Raw genomic sequence first — 15,419 nt, forward strand, 5'->3', positions numbered from 1 at the left:
TTGGCTTTGCAGTCAAATCCCTTAACCACTAAGCCATCCCTCCAGCCCATCAATAACTTTTTAAAAACATAATTAAAAACATACTCACTATGGATATATCATGTGTTGGTATCATCCTTTCTCTCATACCTGCCCTCTTGCAGCTTGGGGCCCTCCTTAGTGGGATTGCAGGTATTCTCCTTGGGTTCTGGGTTATGCGTTGTGGGAGCAACAGTCAGTTGTTGGGGAAAGGCAATGCCTCGGCATGATGTCCTGACCTATGGCTCTTACAGTCTTTCTGCTCCCTCTTCAACAGAATTCTCTGGGCCATGTTAGGTGTGTTTTAAGTCCACTTTGGTTATGAGCTCTTAGAAGCCTCTGGACCTCTGTTTTGGTAGGTGTTGAATGTCCTCAGCGTCTCTCTCCTTCACCATAGCACTGATTGTCAGGCTCACTATGGAAGCTACATTCTTGCTCATCTCCCCTCTTCCTCTTGACTGAAGTGTTAGGGCTGGTTTATCTCCTTGGCTCTCACTTCCTTCTGAAAAAGAAATACAGATTCCCCAACAGAGAGTGAAGTCAGCACAGGTTAAATGGGATTAGCCTTGTTAACTTAGGGAGAATTTGATGGATATAGCCCCACTTTTAGCCAAAGACTAGTGGGTGCTTGATATTAGAGAACATAATCTTTGTTTCCATAGGATTCTGACCTGCTTTCCAATTCCAGATATGGGTTCCTTTCCACTAAACAGATCTCTTAGCCAGTCAGGAAGCTATTGGTTATCCACTGAGGCTGTGTGCCTCTGTTGTACTTGTGTGTCCATCTTGCCAGGATTTTGCTTCTGAGTAGCTTAGACCTCTGGTTGCTCAAGTCTGTTGTTGGCCACTCTTCCCCCAGTTGCTCATGTAGCATTTTCCAGTACTACATGGGCTGTCTGGAGACTGGCTTCCTTCTGGATTCCAGCCAGGTCACTCATGTTCTGTGCCAGTGGCATGTGGTGTGTTTAGAAATAAGGTCTTATCTTTTACCTCAAGCAGATAATTAAGTGATTTGACAGAAACCTGTCTTTATTTTGAAGACCTCATAGGTCTCGCTGATCAATAGCTTTGGGTAGCAACCGCATTCTGGGAGTTACAGGCCAGAGCTAAAATAAAATTTAAGATTAGGCTTCATACCCCCTCTTCAGGGCCTTTCTTTTCAGGTGCTCCTGTTGAGTTTTAAATCCTTTATTTTTAGGGATACAAGTTTCTGTGGTACTAGTTAATTTTGAATTTAGTTTTGTATTACCGCCTCCCCCCAACTCTTCCCCTCCCCATAAATCCTTCAGTCCTTATTGTCTGGGCCTCGAATTGCTTACCAGGTATGTCAGCAATTTGAGCTGATCCAGGTGAGGAACCACAGGTGAGTGGGTGAGACCATGTGGCAATTGTCTCTCTGTGATTGTGTGACTTGCCTGAGTATGATCTGTTCCAAGTCTATCCATTTTTCTACAAATTTCTTTGTCATTTTTTCTTACTGCTGAGGAGATTGTGTAAATTCCACTGTGTAAATATACCACAACTTCATTGTCCTTTTATCCAATGATGGGCACCTAGGTTGGTTATAGTTCTTAGGTATTATGAATTGAGCAGCTATAAACATGGTTGAGCAAATATCTCTGTAGGAAGCATGGATGATGTAGGATAAATGCCTGGTAAGGGAATAGCTCAGTCTTTTGGCAGCTCTATTTTCTTCCTTTTCAGGAATCTTCATATTGATTTCCATAGTGGTTGTACCAGCTTACAATCCCAACAGCAGTGAATGAGGTTTCCTCTTTCTCCACATCCTTGCCAGCATTTGTTGTCATTGGATATTTTGATGATTGGCACACTTACTGGAGTGAAGTGGAATCTCATAGTTATTTTATTTTGCATTTCCCTGATTGTTAGGGATGTTGAACATTTTCTTAAGTGTGTGTTAGCCATTTGCATTTCTTCCTCTGAGAATTCCCTGTTCAGTTCTCTGCCCCATTTCAGTAATGGGCTCTTAGATTTTTTATTTTTCGGTTTTTTTGATTTCTTTGTAGATTTTAGATATTAGGCCTCTGTTAGTAGTATAGCTGACAAAAATTTTCTCTCACTGAGTGGGTAATCTGCTGGCTCTGTTTATGGTATGTTTGTCGGTTCAGAAGCTTTTTAGCTTCATGAGATCTCATTGAATGAGTGATTGTTTAATTTCCTGGGCTAGTGGGGTTTTGCTCAGGAAGTCTTTACCTACTCCTATATTGTAGAGAGTTCCTCCTATTTTTTTTTTCTTCCAGTAGGAGAAGTTTCAGTCTTTATGTTGAAGTCTTTAATCCATTTGGACTTGGTTTTTATGTATAGTGAGATGTGTGTATCTAGTTTGATTTTTATACATATGGTTATCCAATTTGTCCAGCACCATTTGTTGAAGATGCTATCTTTTCTCCAGTCTACATTATTGGCACTTTTGTCAAAGATCAAGTATCTGTAGTTAGTTGACCTAATATCCAGATCTTGAGTTCTGTTCCATTTGTCTGTGTCTGTTCCATTGGTCTATGTTTCTGTTTTTATGCCAGTACCATGCTGTTTTTGTGTTTCTTCTACTGAGGATATGTTTGGCTATCTGAAGCCTTCTGCCGTTCCATATGAATTTTGAGATCACTTTTTCTCTCTGTGAAGAATGATGCTGGGATTTTTATTGGTATTGCATTAAATCTGTATATTGCTTTTGGTAGAATTGCCATTTTCACAATATATTCATGCTACCTATCCAGGAGCATGGGAGGTTTTTCCATCTTTTCAAGTCCTCCTCAATTTCTTTTTTGAACATTTTAATGTTTTCATTATATAGGTCTTTCACATCCTTGGTTAGTGTTATTCCAAGGTATTTAATTTTTTTGTTGCTATTGAAAATGGAACAGCTTTATTAATTTCTTTTTCTATATATTTGTCCTTTGCATATTGAAGGGCTACTGATTTTTGTGTGATGATTTGTGACCTCCTGCTTTACTGAAGAAATCAATCACCTTTAGAAGTTTTGAGGTGGAGACTGTTAGGTCACTTATATATAGGATTACATGATCTGCAAATAGGGCTAAACTGTACTCCACAAAATTGGATAACTTGGAAGAAATGGATAAATTCCTGGACCCATACCACCTACCAAAACTAAACTCAAAGGAGATTAATCTCTGTTTTTCTTTATTATGTAAGTATTCAGTTTATATGAGTACCATTATTAGCCTTCTCTCTGTTCTCCCCTCAGAAGGGACCCTCCTTGTTGGGGATTGGGGGTTGTACATTGTGGGTGGTAGCTATCAGTTATGGGGATGAGGCAATGTCTCTGTGCCTAATGTCCCAACTTGTGGCTCTAACAGTCTTTTCACCCCCTCTTCCTCAAATTTCTCTGAGCCATATTGGATTCGTTTTAGGTCTACTTCAGACCCAAAACCCTCTGTCTCTGGATATCTGATTCAATAGGAGTTGAGTGTTCTCTTTGTCTGTCTCCTTCACCCTTGTGCTGATACCAGGATCACCAAGAAAGCAGCACTCTTGCTCATTTCCCCAGTTTCTCTATGGTTTCGGCTGGGGCCCTAGTACATGTGATGGGCTAATTCTCTCTTCAGGCTCTCCAAGAAGCAGATTCTCTAACAGAGAGTGAAGTCTGCACTGGATAAATGGGCTAATCATCATTATTTTCTAGAGAATTTAATAGGTGCAGACCCTCTTGTAGCCCAAGATTGGTGGAAGCTTGATATTGGAAAGTGGACTCAATTTTTGGATATGGTTCTGACTTGTTTCCTGGTTCCATTACACTGAGCAGATCCATTAGCCAATTCGAGAGTAGTTAGTTATCCACCATGGCTGTGTGCCACTATTGCACTTGATTGAACATCACATCATGTTGTTTGCTGCTGAGTTGCTTAGATTTCCAGTTGCTTCGACAGGTGTTAAGCCATTTTCCTCCAGTTGCTCTTTCTGGCACTAGACAAGCTAACTGTCTGGGACTGACTCTCTTCAAGATTCCAGCCAGGTCTCCGTGTTCTATACCAACAGCATATGGTCTCTTCGGCAGTAGGGTCTTACCTTTAACCTTTGGGGGGGGGGTAATCAAATGCTCTGACAGAAATCTGTCTTCTTTTTGGGAAACCTTGTAGGTTTCTCTGATCAACAGCTCATTATGGATGCTAACTGCATCCTGGTACTGGGAGTAACAGGCCAGCACCAAGGGAAAAGAAGGAAGAAAAATATAGGTAATATACAAGAGAAAGAGAGAAGAGAGAGACAGACAGATCAGGAGAAGATTAAGGTTGGTCTTTATCATACCTTCTCCAGGTCCCTTTGATTCAGGTGTTTCCTCTAAGGATCTGATGAAGGTTCAACCTTTCAGTCTGTCTTTCAGGATATAGGATTTTATGGTATCGGTTCCATTTGGGTCCAGTTTTGTGTTCCCCCTCCCACCTTTGCCCTCCCCTCTGGCCTCACCTTCCCTATTGTCTAGTCCTTGAGATGCCTGTTGGTTATGTCAGCATCTTGGGCAGATTCAGGTTAGGAGTCACAGGTGAGTGAGACCATGCGACAGCTGTCTTGCTATGATTGGTTAAGTTTGCTGAGAATGATCTGTTCCAAGTTCAACCATTTTTCTTCAAATTTTATTGTGTCATTTTTTCTCCCCTTTTTCATTTCTAATTTTGTTAATTTGAAGTGTCTCTTTTTTTCCTCTTGATCAAATTGGCCAGGTGTTTATCAATCTTATTTGTTTTTTCAAAGAACCAGCTCTTTGTTTCATCAGTTTTCTTAGTTTCCAGTTCATTAATTTCTGCTCTGATCTTAATTATTTCTTTCTGTCTAGAGCTTTTTGATTGGATTCTTCTTGTTTTTCCAATGCCTTAAGGTGGATGGTTAGGTTATTGATTTGGTATCTCTCTGTCTCTGTTATGAAGGCATTTACTGCTATGAATTTTCCCCTAAAGACTGCCTTCATTGTATCCCGTAAGTTTTAGTAAGATGTCTTCTCATTGCCATTCAATTCTAGAAATTTTTTATTTCATCCACTACCCATTTATTGTTTAAGTGTGTGGTTCAGTTTTCAGGAGCTGGTGGGATTCCTAGCACATCTTTTGTTGTTAATTTCTAGCAATACAGCATTGTGATCTGATATCATGCAGGATATTATGTCAATCTTCGTTGATATACAGAGGCAGGCTTTGTGGCCCAGTATATGATCTATTTTGGAGAAGGTTCCATGGGCTGCTGAGAAGAATGTGTAATCTGTGGATTTTGGGTAAAATGTTCTATAGTTATCCATTAAGTTTAATTGATCTATGTTGTTGTTGAGCTCTCTTGCTTCCTTATTAATTTTCCATTTGGATGATCTATTGTCGATAGTGGAGTGTTAAAATCCTGACTATGATGGTGTTGGTGGTTATCTCTGTTTTGTTGTCATGTAGGTTCTGATTTATGAATTGTGGTGCACTTGTGTTCGGTACATAAAGATTGATGATTGTGATATCCTCTTGTTGGATCATAACCTTGATAAGTAAGAAGTGTCCTTCTATGTCTTTCTTGATTACTTTTGTTTTGAAGTCTATTTTATCTGATACTAATATAGCTATGCCTCTAGTTTCTTATTTCTATTTATTGGAATATAATTTTCCACCCTTTCACTCTGAGGAAGTATCTATCTTTAGTGGTGAGGTGGGTTTCTTGAAGATAGCAGATTGATGGGTCTAATTTTCTGATCCACCCTGTTAGCGTATGTCCCTTGATGGGTGAATTCAGGCCATTAGTGCTTAGGATAATAACTGTGAGGTTTGATTTAATCCCTGCCATATTATAGTGGTTTATGTGGTGTGGTGTTTTCATGGACTTTGTAGTTTATTGTGCCTTCTCTGAGTTTGGTTATTGTGATCTGCTTCTGCTATGTAGAAAATTCCCTGAAGTACTCTGTCTAGGTTTAGCTTTGTGTTCAAATAGTTGTAAAGCTGAATTTTATCATGCAAAGTTTTTCTTTCACCATCTATTATGGGAGATACTTTTGCTGGGTACAGTTGTTTGGGTTGGAAGTCATAGGTTCTTAGACTTTGCAGTGTTCTATTCCAGGCCCTACTGTCTCTCAGGGTTTCCATTAAGAAGTCTGAAGTAATTCTGATGGGGTTTCCTTTGTATGTGTTGTTAATCCCTAGCTGCTTTTAGGATTTTCTCTTTGTTTTAAATGTTTTGAGTCTTAATAATAATATGTCTTGGAGAGTTTCTCCTTTGATCCAGTTTGTTTAGATTTCTTTTGGCTTCTTATTTTTGATGGGGTTTCTTTTGAGAGAATGGGAAAGTTTTCTTCAATAATTTTATTGAATAATTTCTCCATGCCTTTGGTCTGAATTTCTTCCCCTACCGGTATTCCTATGATCTGATTGTTGAGACTGTTAAGGGCATCCCTACAGTTCCCTCATGTTCTGTTCACAAAAATTTTGGAACTTATTGAAACTTTTGGGCTCAGAAACTGTTTCTTCTGTTTTGTCTTCTGGTTCTGAGTTTCCATTCTCCTCATAGCTGACTCTGTTCTTGAGAGCTTCTATAGAATTTTGGGCTTGTTCAATTTGGTTTGTATTTTCTATTGACTTTTTTAAAAAAAGATTTATTTTTATTTACTTGACAGAGAATGAGGGAGAAAGGGAAGAAGAGAGAAAAAGAGAGAGAATGGGTGTGCCAGGGCCTCCAGCCACTGCAAATGAACTCTAGTGTGTGCACTCCCATGTGCATCTGGCTAATGTGGGCCCTGGGGACTTGAACCTGGGTTCTTTGGCTTTGAACGCAAATGTCTTAACCCCTAAGCCGTTCCTCCAGCCCTTTACTGCCTTTTAATGTATAGTTTCTATCCCTCTGTCGAGTTCCCTTTTCACATCATTTTATGTTTTTCTTAATGTTTCTTGGAATTCATCCTTACATTTATTTATGTCTTCATTGAACTTAGCCAGCTGGTTATTGAGGTCCTTCCCCCCACTCCCCGCTCTCCTTCAGATCATTTAACTGTCTTTGGAACCCTTCCTGGTTTTCCCCTATTAGGTCTAATCTAGCAAGGATAGCATTCATATAATTACTGGACCTGTGTTGATTTTCTGCAAGTTTTGCTAATTGTTTGCCCAGGGTTGCATAACTTGTATCTTCATTTTGGGATTCTGATCCTATTGTCTGTTCCACGTTTTGATTAGAGACATCCATTGTGGGACTGGGCAGTTTTGTTAGGTTGGCTTGCATTTGATTTTTCATGTTATTCTTTTGTGCTGTGGTCTGCCCACCACAGTGTAGGAATCTTATTTAATGTAGAAGGAAGCTGTAGTTCACCCTTGAGTGTCTTTAGTGATTACTGCCTTTCATATTTGCTTTGATTAGGCTACTGATGGCAATGGTGCCTTGTCTGCTCAGAGGGAAGGAGCTTGTGAAGCGCTGGTGAGGGCCCGAGGACCTGATGAAGGGGTTTGCTGGTTGATGGATTGGGTTATGGGACTGTGTGGTTAGGTGGCCCAAGAGGACAGGGGCCTGGGGTGGGGAGAATGGGACAAAGTAGACTGTTGTTGTGGTGGGGCGGCGGCCGGGGGGATAGGATTGTGTGGTGGTTCCGTGATGCTAGGGGTGACAGGATGGGACTACAGGGTCTGCTGGGACTGTGCAGCAGTGGGTGGATGATACTGTTGGGTCCTGTGACATGGCAGGGCAGGAATATGGGGCTGCTGCAGGTTAGGTGACATGGGGGAAAGGGCAGCGGTCCCAGTGGTGAGAAGGGGGAGAGAGGCAGAATGCTAGCCTGCTGACCTGGGTCTGAGTAGCCTGCAGGAAATGCAGGAAGGCCTAGTCCACACAGGGCAAGGCAGTGAGTGGGATGGGGCACATAGGTCCCCAGTGGCAGGAAAACCAAGGGAGGAGGGAATGCTAGTCTGGTGACCTGGGTCTGATTAGCCAGCAGGAAGTACAGGAGGATCTGGTCTGTGCACGGCAGAATGGCAGTCACACGTAGAGGTCCCCAGTGGCAGGAAAACTAAGGGAGGGGTCAATGCTAGCCTGCTGACCTGGGTTAGCATAGCTTTTGGGTCGTGCAGGACAGCTGGGATTGCATAATACAGGAAGACCTGGCTGCTGGGACTATGGCTAAGATGGCTGCTGGAGGGGACTGGGGGAACTGGTGGGCTACCTGAGTGCATGGGAATCAGCGATTCCCTACTTTGTTCCTCTGTTCCTATGTTCCTCCTCCCACTGGAGGTCTACTAGGATCTTCAAATCCCTAAAAACCCCAAAGAACCCCAAAGATCTTACCTTTCCTTCCCCAAGAGGTGATTCATGTTTAAGTGGATGCCATCTTGACCAGAAGTGCGAGATTAATTTCTTAAACAAAACTATCACATCCATCAAGATTCAAAAGGTAATCAAAAACCTCCCCTAAAAAAACAGTCCAGGACAAGATAGCTTCTCAACCAAATTCTATCAAATCTTCATTGAATAACTGGAACCAATTTTTCTCAAACTGTTTCACATAATTGGAGAACAGGGAATGCTCGCCAACTCCTTTTATGAAGCTAGCATCACCCTTATACCAAAACCAGACAGAGATACAAGAAGAAAGGAAAACTATAGGCCTATATCCATGATGAACTTATATGCAAAGATCCTGAACAAAATCCTCACAAACTGAATTGGACAACACACCAAAAGCATTATCCACCTTGATCAGGTAGGCTTCATCCCAGGGATGCAGGGATGGTTTAACATATGGAAATCGGTCAGAGTAGCCCATCACATAAACTCAGTCACAAGAACCACATGATCATTTCAATAGATGCAGAAAAGTCCTTTGATAAAGTACAACATCACTTCATCATCAAAACACTGGAAAGAATAGGCATAGATGGGTTTTTTTCTCAGCAGTATAAAGTACCTTGTGGTGGTTTGATTCAGGTATCACCTATAAACTTAGGTATTCTGAATGCTAAGTTCCCAGCTGATGGAGATTTGGGAATTAGCACCTCTTGAAGGTAGTGTGTTGTTGGGGGCAAACTTATGGGCATTATAGCTAGCTTCCTCTTGCCAGTATTTGGTACAGTCTCCTGATGTTGGTGAGGAGGTGTTATCTACCCTCTGCTCATGCTGCCATTGCACCCTGCCATCATGGAGCTTCCCCCTCCAGTCTATAAGCCAAAATAAGCCCGTTTTCCCACCAGCTGCTGTTAGTTGGATGTTTTCTGACAGCAATGCAAACCTGACTGCAGGACTCCTATAGCTCAAGTGATACTTAATGGGGAAAACTCAAGGAGTTACCACGATGTTCAGGAGCAAGGCAGGGTGCCTACTCTCACCACCGCTCTACAACATAGTTCTAGAAGTCCTAGCCCAAGCAATAAGATGGAAGAAAAAAATCAAAGAGATACAAATTGGAAAGAAAGAAGTCAAGTTAGCCCTATTTGTAGATGTCATCATTACTGTTAATTTAGAAATTAAAATGTTACCAAAAAAATGAAAGAAATAATTTAACTGTGGAAATGGTGCCAGTAAGGATGATTATTAGTACTCTTTTCACTGTCTCACCATTTTAGCTCTGCAGATTTTCTAGTGACTCTAGGAATTTGTCCTTTATCAGTATTTTGTATGATTTTAATGATTATCTGTTCTTGATGCCACAACAAATCTTAGCAGTTTAAAAAATAGGAATGGTAGTCTGGGAATTGGTTAAGACAGTAAGGGGGCATAATAGGTTGTTGCAAAATAAGTGTAAATTATTGAAACACCAACAGTGAACAAAACTGACCTTTCTGGAGCTTCTTTTTGGGTACTGATTCAAAGGAAAAGCAATGTGAGACTAATAGAAAATCCTGCAATGAAACCTTTTTGGCATAGTCTGAAAACCAACTACAAAGTGGAATCATACAAAGACAGACTTAGTGGCTCACACCTGTAATCCTATCATGGGAAGTACAGGCAGGAGGATCAGCACTTCATGATCACCATCTTTAGTTACACATATGCTATTACTGATGCTATTGACATGGGCATTTGGGTGTCTTTGAGACATTCAGGGCCTTTACTTTGGGTTTACTCTACTGTTGGGTTGGCAATAACTTAGGAACTAGAGTCCTGGGAGCTCAAGGGTCACACAAAGCTCTGGCTGAATCAGTGGCCTCCAGATTCTTGTCTTCCATGAGTGAAACCCACAGATCAGAGAAGAAGCATTAGAAAAATTTTATTACAGGGAAAGCTTAGAATGTTGGAAAGGGAGAGTGTGAAGCTTAAGAAAAGGAAAATGAACTGGGCTTCTGCCCAACCGGGCAGGAACAAGGTTCCTAGGAAGTAGGAAGGCCCACATAGTTACCCAGGTTGCAGTCTTTTATGGGAATCGGGACTGAACTGGTCAGTTTAGTTCTGTCACCAGGTGTATAGGTAGGGTATAGGATTTCTGGGAAAGGGCAATATTCTCTGGAATCTTTATCTTTCTTAGGAAAGGGGAACTCATCTAGGGAACAAGAGATAAGGAATGGCCAGACTCCTCTGACATTTCAGACCTCTAGCAAATAGAATAACCCAGACTCTGTCTACAGGCTGAAGGACATTCCTCACTTCCACTTTTGAGGGGAGGTTTGTTACCCCTAAACTGCTTCAATATTTACTTCTTTAGTTGGAGATAAGAGAGAATCTCTATTCTTGCACTAAGTTCAGGATATGCTTAATTCTTCTGAATAACTGGTAAATTTTAGGGCTTGCTAAATTGTATTTCTCCCCATCCCACTCCATTTTGCTTTCTCCCTTGTGAAACAAATATATATCATTTAAATTTAACAAAAAACACATTTGTTTATTTTCAAGCAGAGAGAGGGAGAGAGAATGGGTGTGCCAGGGCTTCCAGCTGCTGCAAATGAACTCTAGATGCGTGCATCACTTTGTACATCTGGCTTTACATGAATACTGGGGAATTAAACTTAGGTTGTTAGACTTTACAGGCAAGCGCCTTATCCTCTGAGCCATCTCTCCAGCCAGTATATGTTTTAACATTTTATTTATTATTCAAGAGAGAGATAGAGACAGAGGAGGGGGAGAGAGAGAGCATGGGCACACCAAGGCCTCTAGCAACTGCAAAAGAACTCCAGACACGTGGCACCCCATACATTTTGCTTTGCATTGGTACTGGGGTATCAAACTGGAGTCCTTTGGCTTTGCCTGCAAGTGCCTTAACCTGTAAGCCATCTGTCCAGTCCATTGTTTAGAATGATATTCTATCTCAAACTTTGGCCTCAGGTTAGAGCACATCAGAAACTCATGAAATGAACAGTAACTTATCTATAGGGCTGATCTTAAGGGGAAAAGGGTAGATTTGAATCTATTGGTTGCTTTCACATTGCAGGGACACAATAACAAAAAAAATCATTTTAAGGGTTGAAGGAGTTGGCTCAGCCTTTAAAAGTGCTAGCTTGCAAATCCTGCCAGATTGGGTTCAATTTCCCAATACCCATGTAAAGCCAGGTACACCAAGTGGCACATGCATCTGTAGTTCATTTGCATCAGCAAGTGGCCCTGATTTGTCTCTCGTTCTCTCTCTACACACAAATGAGTAGATAAAAATAATTTTTAACAATTTAAGGGAGCAAAGATTATTTTAGCTTACTGTTTGAGATTATAGTCCATCATGACAGGGAAGTCATCACTTGAGGTAACTGGTCACTGTCAGACCCCAGTGAAGAAGCAGAGAGCCATGAATGCTGGTTCTCTGCCGGGCCAGAATGGAATGTTCCCATACATAATTGAGGTTAATTTTCCCCTTTATTAATCTAATCAAGATAATCCCAGCCGGGCATGGTGGTGCATGCCTTTAATCCCAGCACTTGGGAGGTCGAGGTAGGAGGATTGCCGTGAGTTCGAGGCCACCCTGAGACTCCATAGTGAATTCCAGGTAAGCCTGAGCTAGAGTGAGACCCTACCTCAAAAAAACAAAAAAAAAAAAAAAAAAAAAAAAAGATAATCCCTCACACACATGCCCACAGGCCAACCTAATATAGATAATCTCTCACAGGTATTATCAAGGTGACAAACTATATAAACCATTGCAGATATTTTTGCATAGATATTAATAAATATTCTGAGAAGTCTCAAATGCAGTAAGCTTACACATGGTTTCTTTCTTTCTCACTAACAATCTTCACATAATCAATAGATGAGAGGGAGAAAGAAAAAGAGTAAATAAAGATTTTATTAGGTAAAATTAATATGTGAGCAGGGAAAACAGAAGATCATTGTAACAGTTCCCATTTTTTTGTTTCTCTTCACTACTTTTTACTCTAGGTTCTTTCATTTGTAGTTCTTGTGCCATCCAGTCATAAAAACTAAATTAAGGCTTATAATAACCAGTAATAACAGAGCAATGTGATAAGTAGATTACTAGCACTGTGCCAAAACAAATGTACCTGTAATGTGATCCACAAACTTTAGCTTAAATAAACATTAGCATGTAATTTAGTCTTCATTACAAAGAATGTTTGCTGATAGATTATTTTGAAGTTTTCAATTACATATAGACAGTTCTCTGATTATTCTGAAAAGAATCTTGAGTAAATGTCTTCCTGCTCATTTATTTATTTATTTTTCATTTGCATGTTACTTTTTAATTGAATGTTTTATTTTTTTATTAATTAGTTTTGTATTCAGCAAATACAGTCAGTGTGGTACCATTATTAGGCTCATCGTGACCTACCCCTCCCCTTGGCCCCTCCTTGTTGAGGTATATGGGTCATGCATTGTGGAGTTAGACCACAGTTATGGGTAAGATAAATGTCTCTGCATATCCTGACCCAACATGTGGCTCTAACATTCTTTCTGCCCCCCTTCCGCAAAATTTCCCTGAGCCATGTTGGGTTCATTTTTGGTCTGCTTCAGTGCTGAGGTGTTGGGGGCCTCTGGGTCTTTGGCTCTCTGATTTGGTAGGAGTTGATTTTTCTCTGTGTTGATCTCCTTCACCCTTGTGCTGGTACCCGGTTCAGCAGGAAAACAGCACCCTTGCTTGTTTTGCCAGTTTTTCTTAGTTTCAGCCGGGGCCCTTTTGAGGTATGATGGGGTGGCTCTCTCCTTAGGATCTACATCTATCTGAAAAAGAAAAGCAGATTCTCCAGTGGAGAATAAGTTAGCACCAGGACAAATGAGATAACCCTTACTTTTTTAATAGAGAATTTAATAGGTGTAGGCCCTCTTTTAGCCCATGATTGATGGTAGCTTGTTGTTGGAGAGTGAGCTTATGTTTGGATATGGTTCTGGCTTGTTTCCCAGCTCCAGCTATGGGTCCCGTACCACTGAGGGGATCAGTTAGCTGAATCAAGATCAGTTGGTTCCCTACTATGGCTATGTGCCACTATTGCACTTGTGTGGGCATCACAACAGGTTATTTGCTGCTAAGTAGGTTAGACCATGAATTGCTTGCGCAGATATTGGTCATTTTCCCCCGGTCGCCTATGTAGCACCTTCTGGCACCAGACACGCTGACTGTCTGGGGCATGACTCTCTTCCAGCTTCCAGCCATGCCATTCCATTTTACATGTCAACCTCATAAGGTGTCTTCAGCAGTAGGGTCTTACCACTAACCTTTGGTGGGTCATCACGTGCTGTGACAGAAATCTGTCTTTCTTTTAGGAAACCTTGTAGGTCTCTGATCAAAAGCTCATTGTGGATGATAGCCACATGCTGGTACTGGGAGTTACAGGTCAGTGCTCACTAAGAAAAGGAATTAAAAGATAATTAATATACAAGAGTTAGAGAGAAGAGAGAGATGGGGAGAGAGGGGGAAGCTGTAGAAGATTAAGGTCAGTCTTCATCATACCCTCTCCAGTGTCTTGTGGTTCAGGTGTTCCCTGTAAGGGCCTGGTGAAGGTTCAGCCATTTGGTCTGCCTTTTAGGATGTAGAATTTTATGGTATCATTGCCGTTTGGGTCTAGATTTGTGTTTCCCACACTCCCCCAGACCCTCCCCTCCCTCCCTACCCATCCTGTTGTCTAGTCCTCGAGATGCTTGCTGGGTATGTAAGGCATCTTGGGTAGATTCAGATTAGGTGCTGTAGATGAGTGAGACTATGTGGAGATTTTTTTTTTTTTCTGTGTTTGGGTAAGTTCACTGAGAATGATCTGTTCCAGGTTCAACCATTTTTCCTCAAATTTCATTGTGTCATTTTTTCTTACTGCTGTATAGAATTCCATTGTGTAGATATATCACATCTTAGTTATCCATTCTTCTAGTGATGGACATCTGGGTTGATTCCAGCTCTTAGCTATTACAAATTGAGCTGCTACAAACATGGTTGAGCAAATCTCTCTGGCCTGTGGTTTGAAGGTTTTAGGGTAGATGCCCAGTAAGGGAATATCTGGGTCTGTTGGTATCTCTATTGTCAGCTTTTTCAGGAGTGTCTATATTGCTTTCCAAAGTGGTTGTACCATCCTACATTCCCACCAACAGTGGGTGAGTGTTCCTTATTTTCATTTGATTTTTTGATGTTTGTTATCCTTATTGGGGTAAGGTGGAATCTCATAGTTGTTTTAATTTTATTTCTCTGATGGTTAGGGATGATGAACATTTTCTTAAGTGTGTGTTTGCCATTTGTATTTCTTCCTCTGTGAACTGCTTGTTCAGCTCTCTGCCCCATTTTGTGAGTGGGGTGTTTGATTTTTTTACTATTTTGATTTTTGAGTTCTTTGTAGATTCTGGAGATTAGGCTTCTGTCAGTTGGACAATCCGCAAATATTGTCTCCCATTCTGTGGGTAATCTATTCACTTCGTTATTGTATGCTTGTCTGAAGAAACTCTTCAGCTTCATGTGATCCCATTGGTTGAGTGACTGTTTGAGATTGTGAGCTACTGGGGTTTTGTTCAGGAAGTCTTTTCCATTCCCTTATCATGGAAAATACTTCCTAAATTTTCTTCTAGCAGTAGTTGAGTTTCTGGTCTTATCTTGAGGTCTTTGATCCATTTGAACTTGAGTGTAGTGTATGGCGAAATGTGTGGATCAAGTTTCAGTTTCATGCATGTGGTTATCCAGTTTGTCCAGCACCATTTGTTGAAGATGTTGTCTTTTTTTACAGCCTATATTGTTAGGCCTTTGTCTAATATAAAGTAGCTATAGCTGCTTGACCCAAAGTCTGGGTCCTCAAGTCTATTCCATTGGTCTATACTCCTGTTTTTATGCCAATACCATGCTGTTTTTATTACTATGGCTTTGTAATATAGCTTTAGATCAGATATTGTGATGCCTCCAGAGGTATTTCTTTTGCTGAGGATGTGTTTGGATATGCGAGGCCTTCTGCCTTTCCATATGAAATTTGAGAGCATTTTTTCTATCTCTGTGAAGAACACTGTAGGGATTTTAATTGGAATTGCATTAAATCTATATATTGCCTTTGGTAGGATTGTCATCTTCACAATGTTAA

General features: G+C 40.8%; 1 protein-coding gene across 3 annotated transcripts in view; it reads left to right on the plus strand.

Annotated features, from left to right (window-relative positions):
- Fsd1l (fibronectin type III and SPRY domain containing 1 like) overlaps window positions 1–15,419 on the plus strand; it is a 106,734-nt gene that overhangs the window by 34,729 nt on the left and 56,586 nt on the right. The gene's annotated exons all lie outside the window — the stretch shown is intronic.

This window comes from Jaculus jaculus, chromosome 1 (genome assembly GCF_020740685.1).
Source record: "Jaculus jaculus isolate mJacJac1 chromosome 1, mJacJac1.mat.Y.cur, whole genome shotgun sequence".
Classification (NCBI taxonomy): Eukaryota; Metazoa; Chordata; class Mammalia; order Rodentia; family Dipodidae; genus Jaculus; species Jaculus jaculus.